This window comes from Liolophura sinensis, chromosome 1 (genome assembly GCF_032854445.1).
Source record: "Liolophura sinensis isolate JHLJ2023 chromosome 1, CUHK_Ljap_v2, whole genome shotgun sequence".
NCBI lineage: Eukaryota > Metazoa > Mollusca > Polyplacophora > Chitonida > Chitonidae > Liolophura > Liolophura sinensis.
This window is the reverse complement of record NC_088295.1, coordinates 37,124,690-37,136,713: the sequence shown is the minus strand read 5'-3', so window position 1 is coordinate 37,136,713 and position 12,024 is coordinate 37,124,690. Positions and strand designations below refer to the sequence as shown.

General features: G+C 35.8%; 1 protein-coding gene across 1 annotated transcript in view; it reads left to right on the top strand.

Annotated features, from left to right (window-relative positions):
* LOC135461651 (SPARC-like) overlaps positions 1-12,024 on the top strand; it is a 48,831-nt gene that overhangs the window by 12,091 nt on the left and 24,716 nt on the right. Inside the window, exon 3 of the mRNA XM_064738837.1 lies at positions 8,901-9,105. The gene's annotated coding sequence lies outside the window, so the exon portion shown is untranslated. The remainder of the gene's footprint in view (positions 1-8,900; positions 9,106-12,024) is intronic.

Below are 12,024 nucleotides of genomic sequence, written 5' to 3'. Positions count from 1 at the left end.
GGTTTCCAGCTATTCTCTGAACTAGAGCTATTCTGGTATTTACAGAAGGAAGGGGAGATAACTTTTTCCTCCAAAATTAACCAGTCCATGAAGTGTTTCGCTTTACATTGTGGGTAGTCCATTGTGGTTATGTTGCTGTACACATGTCATAGTGTATTCTTAGTGATTTGATCATTTGCTAGCAAATTCGAAACCACGCTTTTTAAAGAATGTTACTTTATGTGATGTTTAGACATTTACTCTCTGTAATCCTTGACAGATTTTACGAAAGAAAATTCCTGTTGAAATAAAGCGAATCGTGCTTGTTAATTTTGAACTTACTAGTATATATTGAAGAAGAGATGGAAAAAAAATATCATCAGCAATTTAAAAGACCTGGCACTCTAAGACTACAAGAAATGACTTTAATTAACGATTAAGCAACTGCGAAAACCTAAGGGGGTTCTCTAATTCAGCTCATCTGAATAACACCACTGATGTACAGGCCACACCATTTTAAATTTTCATTTCACGAATAAATCTTTTTTTCAGTGTTGGAGGATGGTACAAAAATGTTGGTAAAAAAACATCTGATGTGTGGTAAATGTGGATTGTCCTAGCATTTGTTCCTGTGAAAGACATATATTTCATGGGAAAGCCTTTAAAAACAGAAAAAAATCATCTATAACTTTATGATCAGACAAGATAAAATGGTGTATTTTCAATGTTACTGTCATTGGATTTTTTTAGCTCACCAGTAAAACACGAAAGAAAATTGGTGTCAACTATGCCAAAACAACAACATGAAAGTCGGTCCTTCTATCTGCTTGTCTTTTCATAACATTCATGACCTGCCTTCATCATGCTGACTAAAGTCTGGCTGCCAGCCACATGTATGTAATTAATCTAGAGTAATAGAGAAATCTCAAACCTCCAGTATTGTGGACTAAAACAAGGGAAATCAGGATATGACATCATTTGTGTGTTACCTATAGTGAGGCAGAGGAAATAACAAGTGTGTCTCATTATGGCAATCAGAGACAATAAAATGGTGCTTAGAAACTGCAGTTTTTAATCCACTTCCTGTCTGCAGCATTTAGGATATTTAAAAAAATTCCTCACAAAACACCTCACTCAGCATTAAAGGCAGCATGTGTATGTACAGTATGGTTTATACACTTGTGTGCATACAATTTAACTGTTGCATTTATATTTATTGATTAGTGGTCTTCTGGGTTTATTTACAAGTTGGTAATCATGCATGTTCTTTATGTTATAGGTTCTATGTATTGTATAGGTTATATGTTCTCTATGTTATGTAATATAAGATATTACAAAGTCTGCAAATTGTGTAAAATTTGGATGTATACTACTACAAATTTTAAATGTGATATAAATGTACATCTTTTGAAAAGCTTTATATGCATGCAGAAAATGGATTTGTATCATTTTATGTATTAGTTTATAAAGGATAATTGTATGTTTACATACAAAACAGGCAGGTTGTGGTAGTACTTGACATGTTGTACTTCAATAGACCGAGGGATGTGAAGCTCTATTGTTCTTGTTGAGTCAAGCTTAAGAATCATGTACTTGCTTCACTTTATCACGTAGCTGTCCAAGACTTCATGAGATTAACTCAACAGCTAGGAAGAAGACAACACCATAGAAGTGTCAAAATACGCCATAGTATAAAAGTTAGATTCTAGAAATGGTCACTGAGTTAGTATAGAATGTTTGCCTACATACAAATTTAACTGTCTTAAACTCTATGGGAAATTAACAGTGAAATTAATTGTTCATTTCTTGTAGTACAGTTGAGAGCATCAGCAATATGGCATCTTCATGACTGTCCACTTGCTCGGGCTGAGGGGTCATTTTTCCATTTTATTCAAAGAAACATCAGTCCACCCCAAGCCTGAACACTGCTGACTTTTCATCAGAATGGTTTCAGAAAATGTACCTTCAGTAAATATATATTTGTAGTACGCAATTTGCTGAATTTTTTCTGTTGTTGAAAGCAGCTAAGAAGTAGGATTTTCATAGTTTTCTTTGTGATTTTAATTTTCACCCATGTGTCATAAAGTTTGCAAGAAAACTTAGATTTTGTTTTGTTTGGGCATTTAACACTTGAAGTCCTTTTGCTATATCATTGTGTGTGTTTGGGAGCATTACATTCAACACAAATGGAGAAAGCACTATGGAAATTACACAGAAAAATTGCAGTGCTAGCGGGTCAATTCATTCAACAACCCACGCATACAAGATGACTCGTCCAAAATTCAATCACAACACCAAGTGACTAAAATCTGATAATATAGACTATAATTGCCATGTATATGATTTTTTTTTTTCTTCATGAGCCATATTCATTGCAAATCAAAATTTGTGTGCAGTAGATCTGAGCTTAAATGCTGATTTAACATGTTAGCCCTCTGTTATTATTGTAAACTGTCATTATAAAAAATGACCAGATAGAACTTAACTCAGATGTCGTCCCTATATCATGATATTGGAGACCGGCAAATATAAAATTGAAAATTAAGATGGTTTATAAAACTCGTACATGTATATTAGTTGTAAAATAAATTCTGTATACACAGTTTTTGGATAAAAGTTAAACAAAATATCATTTGTCTTTTATTGTCTGAAGATGTTGGCTTTCACTCCTATATTTCTAAGTCCAAAGATGGGAGAGGGAGAGTGGGTTAACAGTATAGGACATGTAGGAAGTGTCACACAGAGAATGGCTTTTACACCTGTGTTTCTAAGTCACAAGGGGAATGTGAGAAGCCGGATTAACAATACAAGGGCAATCATGAAGCAATGGTCACAGATACCTTGTCTGAAAGGTCAAAAGGAAAAAAGACATGACATGCAAAGAAGACATGAATGCTTTGTTTTTGATTTGCCCTTTTAAACACAGTGCTTTCTATGATTCCACTCCTGGACATCAGACATACCTACAACTAGTAAACCCTGGTTGAACAAAAAACATCACCTAAACTTTATAGAAACTATGTGGAAAACCTGAGAATTACACAAGTTCAACGAATACGCCATCCCTGACAGCCATATAATTTTCCTAAAAACCTAACCATTTAGTTTATTTGATTGCTGTTTTACACTGTACTCAAGAATATTTGACTTATGCGATGGTGGCCAGCATTATGGTGGGTGGAAACTGGGCAGAGGCGCAGGGAAACCCACGACCGTCCGCAGGTTGCTGCCTGACCTTCCCACTTCTGGCCGGAGAGGAAGCCAGCATGAGCTGGACTTGAACTCACAGCGACCGCATTGGTGAGAGACGCCTGGGCCATTATGCTGCGCTAGCGTGCTAACCAACTGAGCCACAGAGTCCCCCAAAATTAACCATAGGGGACGATTATTTCTTCAATCATGCCGTCTGTTACTAAGGAATTGTGTGGTCTCTAGCAGTCCGAGCCGTCTTACAGAATATGTGTATAATTGTACACAATTATCTGTTGGTATCAGAGAGTCATACTTATCCATGAACACGAAGAAGCGTTTTGAACATAACTTAGCGTTTTTGCTACCAGGCACTTTGACCTACAATCAACAGGTCTGTTGGAGATGACATCAGCTCTCTCCACCAGCCGTCCATAGTTCCCGAAGCAGTCAAGTAGTCAAGTCCCGACTTGCCGCTCTCTAACCAGACATTGTGACCCCAGAGCCAGAACTAAAACAATACCGAGTATAACAATGTGGGCTCTAGGAGCAGAGTTTTATATCCCTCCATCTATCTTAATCCCAGCTTGTGAACAGGTGAAGTTTGAAGGATATACAGTAAACATGTATAACATTGATGCATTAGAGAGACTTACAGATATTTATTCTTCCTTTGTAGTTATAGATAATGGGAGACTTGATGATCAGCTACACAGAAGGGACAAATTACAATAGTACGCATCGTTTGCTTATTTGACGATGCAGTGCATGTGTACTTAATATATGTTTTGTGAGCACTCATACACCAATAATTGTGAACAGAGATAATGGACTTATGTTGCTTTGGACCGTCTTGATACAGACGGGAAGGAGTTTTACAAGTTTCCCATTGCAATCAGTTTTACATATGATGTATATGTATTTTCATTTAATAAAACATGAAAGCTTACGGTCTATTTATTACTTTATATTGCAAACTTTCTTCACCGTATCAAGTGGGACAAAAAAATGTACATGTAGGGTGCAATTATTAAAAATGTGTTAAGTGTAATATTTTAATATTTGACACTTCATTTTAGCATCATAATGTGAAATTGTAGTAAAACAGCAACAAGTGAAAAAGTGCATGCTTGACATGTACAATGTCAGAGAATGCAGCTTAAAGCATCTGGCTTGTGGTGTTCATATGTCTGGTCATCTGTCTGTAGTGAAAAATATAGCTGATTTGTAGCACTATTTCACCAACATGTTTCTGAAATTTTCATGAGATGTGTGTAATATCCATTACATGATGTGTGTGTCACTGAAATATCTGTTTTTTTTTTAACTTTTAAACAGTTTTAATAACTAAGAATTTAAGAGCATGTTTCCCAGCCCACCTGATGTATGCAAAACTTCTTAGCAGATACGTTTCATTCACTAAACAGCTGTGTTATATTGATGTGAGTGATTAGTACATGTAACTTTTTTCTCTTTGGTATGTGGAAAGGCCCGTTTATGTCACCAAGGTTGCCAGCAGTAGTAGTACCCCTGGACCCTGTGTGTGTGTGTGTGGGGGGGGGGGGGGGGGGTGTACTGTTACTTGTTTAGTCTTGAGGGTGTCAAAGGGTTTCCCTCAGACCAATCATCCTGCCTGTACCCTTCCTGCTGCAGGGTTTGAGTCATCAGCTGAGGTCACTCCATCCAGACTTACAGTAGTGTGAGGCTAGAGGTGACAAGCTGTGTTAGAAACACATGCTTGGCGGCATTATTGGCAGGTCATATGAATTACATGTTGAAGTGGTCTGATCTTAGCATCACGTGACGCAACAACGGAAATGCCTTTGCACTTTACAAATATATGCTGATGCATACCCTGATGCTGGCAGAATTTTCTGAAAAGTATCAGATATTCATGTGAAGTTAAGAGAAATGGTTAGCTATGGTTGGATTTTAGTTCTCTGATCTCTGATGTTGATAAATTTGATAAGTTTGAACTATTTGTCATTTCCATATACATGGGATGGTAGTAATAGTGCTAGGATTAGCGAAGTGTGCACATGGTGCAGGCGTAGGCTATGTGATCAGCTTAAGCAATGTTGAGGTACATATTGTAGAAGGTATCTTAAAAAGTACTGCCTGTATTGAACATGGGTTGTGCATATGACATGTAGAGCACAATAAAACAACGGTGATGTTCCATCATTGATGCGGTTTGTGTATATTAATGACAGAAAAATTAAAAACTTCACAACTTAAAAAGTTCTAAGTATTAGTGTATTGAAGTAAAGATTTGCATTCATGTATGTGTCTTGTCAAGGCAAGAAGTTTCATACATGTAAGTGCTTTGCTTGGACTGAATCTTTCCCTAACACTTTCCACTTCAAGCAGCTGTGGAGGAGGGCAGGGGTGGGAAGGAGCAGAGATAAGGCTCCTCATACATGTATATTAAAGCACCCAGGGTGATATGGTTGTTGACTGGGGAGCATTAGGGCATGCAGTCATGGTGTGGTTTGATATGCACTTTCACCTCTTCTGTACATACTGTATTTGCACTTTTCAGTAGTACATTAAGGTTTTAAAATGATACTTGTGATTCCTTACTTAAGTTTTTCCGATAAGGAATCACTCGAACTTCGCCAAAAAGTTGCCTCTGTAGGGTGGATGAACCAGAATCAAACAAAACATTAAACTTTGGGAGAAATATAGTTTTTAAGGTTGCATGGCTTGATTCAGCATCTATCCTGCCAGTTGTGTACGTGCACCACAGGAATGCACATATCTGAGATTTGAAGAAAGTAGTGCTCAAAAGAAAATTAATCTCTGCGTGTCTTAGGTTGATAGTATCCTTTATTTTGTCTTCCCTTCTCACAGTCCTTGAACATATGTGTACTTATTTTTATTTAGAATCAGTACCTTCAGATTTAATACATGAATATCTTGTGCTCATCTTTCAATCAAAACAAAAACCAATCCAAAATTTCCCAAAAAATTCAATAAATGTTATTATTTTTTTTAATTTTTTGTTTAATTGGATGGTACTTAAATCACCACCTTAACTTCAGGCCACTCTGTCTTTTCACTAGAAGGTTATATTTAATGAAAAGCAGTTTCTACAAGACAAAACAGAATGCCATATATAACATAGCGTCTTGACTCCTGTTGTGCTAAATAACACTTTTACATGTCATGAGCTGAAGTTTGGAGATGTAGTTGTTGCATCAGATGGACACTGAGCTAACAACCCCATCAAAGATAAAGTTAGGTTTGCAGTTGTGGAAATTAGTCTTTACTGGGAGCCAGGCTCTTGCCAGTATTAAAGTAGGCCAGGTTTAAAGCTATGGGTGAGGTATGTGTGTTGAATTCTGACCGCAGGCTGAGGTGGTGTACAGATAAACCACAGTTGTTATTGCAGGATGAATTGTTTGGGGACAAATGGAGAGGAATTCTGCAGTGGAGATTTGCTGGGTCTGTTAACACTGGCACAAAAAAAAAAGGAAAATCAATCCCTTTGAGAACTCCCCTGTTACATCTAGGTGTAGGTCTGGTAGCCATATGGACATGGGGCTGTCTGTATTTACAGTCATACAACTATACATGTACATATTTTGACTGTACAAACCATTTATGCCATTTTGCAACATCACTAATGCAGTGTGTCTGAGGACATCTTATTGGAGCAGTAATTATTATCTCATGTGGCAGAAGTTGTACTTGCTCTCAAGCTGTTAAGTGGATCCAACTAAATATTGAGGCCATATATTGTTTAAAAACATATTATGGCGGTAATTATTGCATCGTATGGCAGATATTTGACTTTTTGTTCAGCTTTTTGTGACTGAAAAGAAACTAAAAGTTTAGTATTTTGTTTAAGATGATATTACGGCTCTTATTAGAGGTGTCATGTATGACTGTAGCAGTCTTTTGTTTAAGATGATATTACGGCTCTTATTAGAGGTGCCATATGTAGTACTGTGGCAGTCTTTTGTTTAAGATGATATTACGACTCTTATTAGAGGTGCTACATGTAGTACTGTGGCAGTCTTTTGTTTAAGATGTTATTACGGCTCTTATTAGAGGTGCCATATGTATGACTGTGGCAGTCTTTTGTTTAAGATGATATTACAACTCTTATTAGAGGTGCTACATGTATTACTGTGGCAGTCTTTTGTTTAAGATGTTATTACAGCTCTTATTAGAGGTGCTGCATGTATTACTCTGGAAATTTGCCTGTCGGTAAAAGTGTTTTAATGTACCGCTCTGTCTTTTTAGAACTATAGCTGGAAAAAAAAAGGGAGCACTATAGGGCATCTCAGGCCTTCAAACTGTGATTTAGTTTCATGGTTTCAATTCATAGGAGGAGAGAGCAGTTGAGTGGTTAAAATCAAAACTTATTGGCAAATATGATCTTTAATATTATTTGGGATTTTTTTTTTTTTTTTTTAAAGAAAAAGGGTAGTTGAAAATATTTTTGTATGGTGTGTGTATTTGGAACCAACTTTTGGTATTTATCATTGTTGCATAATAATTTTCTAAATAAGGATGTGATACTTGTCTAATAAATTTATTTGAATGTAAATTTGTTGTTTATATCGAAACATATGCATTTAATCTGAATTATGATAATATTTATGAACATATTGTTGAAAATATAAATATGACCCATATTGATGTTTAATACATTTGTTAGCTGAACAGAACAAATTCTAGTGCAAAAATATTTATTAAACCTGTGTTTTATCCTCATTTTTGACGTTATTAAACAAAGACTATGAATACCAAAAGGTTGTCCCAAATACCCACCATGCAAAAATTATTTTCAAGTGTCTTTTCTCGTTAAGGAAAAATCGGGAAAAAAAATATTAAAGGCCACATTTAGGATTAACTTTGCGCTCTCTTTCATCTGAACTTCATGTCATTTTTATGGTTTCTCCAACTTTAAACCACCATCAAGTATATTTATTTATTTAATTCGTGTTTTACACCATATTCAAGAATATTTTACTTCATGGCATCTGCAGCATTATGGTGAGAAGAAAGCAGGCAGAGCCAGATGGAAACACCAGACTATCTGCAGGTTGCTGAAAAATCTTCCCACATACGACACAATCAAATAAATAAAGAAATAAATAAATAGGAGTAAGACGGTTGCATGTAAAATGTCATATGCACAACCCAGTACTTTTTAAGATACCTCCCATAACCTGGCACGATCAGTCATTAGGTACATTGTAAGATTAGCTACATATATACAGTCATGCATTTTCGTCATTCCAAAATAAATAAATCTGTCGTCTACACGGTTTTTAATTCTGTGTAGTGCACGTTCACTTTCACAAAATTTTGTAGGTCATATTTCTTGTAAAAGAAGTTGTCTATAGGTTATAGTGACGTCATTAACGAGAAAAGTTATGAAAAATTGATTTATGATGTTTTCTGAAAGAAGACCTAGTGTTAGTAAAGAAGTGGAGTTTCTTTTTTGGTCTTTTTAATGTTATTTTATACGTGTATTTCTGATGACACATGTATGTATAAATCACAGGGGCCTATGTTCTTGAAATGATGTCATTGACTTGTATGCCCTTCAAATTATTCTTGTACACTTTCTTTTCTTGTTCAAGTGGCTTGGTGAACTAACTGCCAACATATTCCTTTCTGTCCATCTTAATTACATGTAACCAGTGCAGATATATATGTATATGCTGGTATGTGTGCTGCTTGACTACATCTTCACTTTTTACCTCTGATTGAAGTGGGCTTTACCAAGTTTACTCAGGACCAATAAGCCACTTGTGCTCCAGCCTCCAGGTCAGCAAAAATGAAAAGGTGGCCTACCCATGGTGCACAATGGACTCATCCAACTGCTCCATCTTCAAAAGTTAGCCAAGAACTGTGTGGCATAGCTTGCTCTTGGCTGTCGGGAAGCAAGTCTAGTAGACTGGGAATATCGAAGTTAAGGTAAGTCAGTTGTCTTTTGCACTTCAGAAAAAGAATTTGAAAAGAAAAGGTCTGAATGGGTGTGTCCCCATGACTGTGAAGAAAAATCATTGATATTTTTGAAAAGTTTATTAATTTGTCTGAAAAGTGCTTATTTTCCTGGTTTTCTCTAAGATAAGAGGTTGGTAGTGAACATTTTAGGACACTGACTGCCTTGTTATGCATCTCTGTGATCTATCTCAGGCCTTAGACAGAAGATAAGAAACACATGTGGATAGATTGGTAACTTCCTGATAACTGATGGATCTAAACTTGACCTCCATACTAACTAACAGATGCAGCTTCAATATTATAGGGAAAAATTGTGCAAACTGTTGAACTATCTTATATAACTGTGTCTCTGTTCCAAGAGGTTAAGGCGTGAATTTATGTTTGCATTGAAAATACCCGTATTTTCATGAAGTTCAGATTGTGGAATGTTCTACTCTGTCGGAGTGATGTTTCATGAATAGTGTATTTGACGAACTTTTGCATTTTTCTAGGCAACTATAAAGATCATAAACTATTTCCTTTGGTGCTAAAACTTGCATTTTTCCAATAGGATAGCATCCTACCATCCAAAGAGAAACAAATTCCGATGTTCACTAGTACACAACTGTTAGAATAACTTAGCCATGGAAGGAATTTTTGTCAAATACAATATCCAGTGGCACATCCTCAACTGATTTTGCAAAAGAATGTGTTATATACATCTAAAAACATATGTCAAGAAAAACCTTTTGTTCATATTTCCATTCTGGTGATTTTATTCAGGCCAACCCATCTGATCTCATTAGATTCCATGGCAAATACACTTTTAAAAACCGAAAAAGTATAACTGAGAAAGTGTCTGTGTGTGATTTTGTCTGTTTGGTTGTGTAGTGAAGTATAAAATTTTACTCTTACGTATAGGGCACATGGGTGGCAGTTTCAGACATTGTGCTGCTAAAATTTAAGAGACTTGAAATTCTTGGACAAATTTGTTCTCAAGCATTCTTTAAACAAAAAGTTAACAAGTGAAAATTTGCTCTCAAAACATATTCATATAGAAATATGGTCATGTAAAGTTCAGTATGAATTTCCCAGGAGGGACACATGTATTTGGTTTGAGATCGAATTGTGCCTGTGTCTCAGCGTTGGACAAGTCCTCTTTGTTCTACTGTGATACATGGTAAGGTAGGGGAATCCACTCCACCAGACCACATGTGCTGAGTCAGGGGGAAAAATCTCCTTTCATATGGCCTTCCTGCCAGGAAGAATTTCAGAGCCAGAATTAGCGGAAATCATGATCCCATGTTGAATAACACATGTGTAAAACTCTAAGTCTTCTGAAAATCTGACATCTTGTAACCAAAATACCAACAGTTTCAAAAACATAATTTATGTAATATTTTAATGAGATGAAGCTTTTCTAATTAAGGGTGGTTTTTTTGTTTTCATTTAAATTTTTCATCCTGACGGGTTGTAATTGTGGTGTGCTGTACGCCAATCCAAGCATGATGACAGACATATATTAGACAGATACATGTAACTCTGGTAGCAAGATACGCTCAAATATATAAACACGTACATCATTTTAAATTATGATTAAAACTTTAATTAATACAAGCACAGAAATAGTGCAATCAATATAATCCTCAGGTTTTGGTGAGCTCCTTAATTTGTAATTTTCACCTACAGTATATAGGTTGAAAAGTGCCAAAATCTACAGTGTATCAGTATAGGTATAGTGCTTTTTTTGTTCTGATTGTGAGAGATGTGTGAGATTTTTTATTTTATTTTATTGACTCGTTGCAATAATTTCCAAGTTATCGTCTTGAGAAGATAGAATTTGACTTAAATGAAACGAGACTAATTGTCATTGCAACCCCTCCTAAAGGAACTAACTGATGTGTACAGAGTGAAGGAAATTAAACTTTTTGTACAGAGTTACAATGTAAGAGAATTAAATCATGCTTACATTGTGAAAAGAATTAAGCTTTGTGTAGAGAGTTAAAAGAATGAAATCATGTCTAAAGAGATAGGAATGTTATTACTGTGTGCATAAGGTGAAGACAGTTAAACTGTGTATACAGGGTTAGGAGAATTAAACTGTGTATCTGGAGTTAAGACAATTAAATCATGTGTACAGGTTGAAGAGAATTAAACTGGGTGTTTAGGGTTAGGAGAATTAAACTGTGTGTATCGGTAATGAGAGTCCAATTATGTGTATACAGTAGTGAGAACTAAACTGTGTTTACATGATGATGAGCATTATTAAAGTATGCGTATCAAATAATGAGAATTAAACTGTGTGTATCAATAATGAGAGTCAAATTATGTGTATAGAGAAGTGAGAACTAAACTGTGTTTACATAATGATGAGCATTATTAAAGTATGCATATCGAGTAATGAGAATTAAACTGTGTGTATCAATAATGAGAGTCAAATTATGTGTATAGAGTAATGAGAACTAAACTGTGTTTACATAAGGATGAGCATTATTAAAGTATGGGTATAGAGTAATGAGAATTAAACTGTATGGGTACTGAGACAGTGTATCAGCATCTGTGGGGGCCCCAACAGTGGCTGTTTCACTTTCATGTGCTGCCCAAGATTAACAGCTGTCAACTGTCACTGACATTAAATATTTGTTTGGTAACGTAACCTGACATAAAACATACCCGACAGGTTTTTCCTCTCAGATCCTGGGAGTCCTGAGACAAGTTAGACCATTTTGTTTCCTCTCAGGAAAGGTGAATCATCGCCTTTTCCCTCAGCTTCCCTTCCTACGACCTCTTGTTATCAACATTAGCACTATTACAATAGGAAACAGTTGAGTCAGTTAGCGACTAGAATAGTATTAAATAGCCCTAAAATTGGAACAGGAAATGCAAAGTGTCATTGGTTAGGTGGAGTTC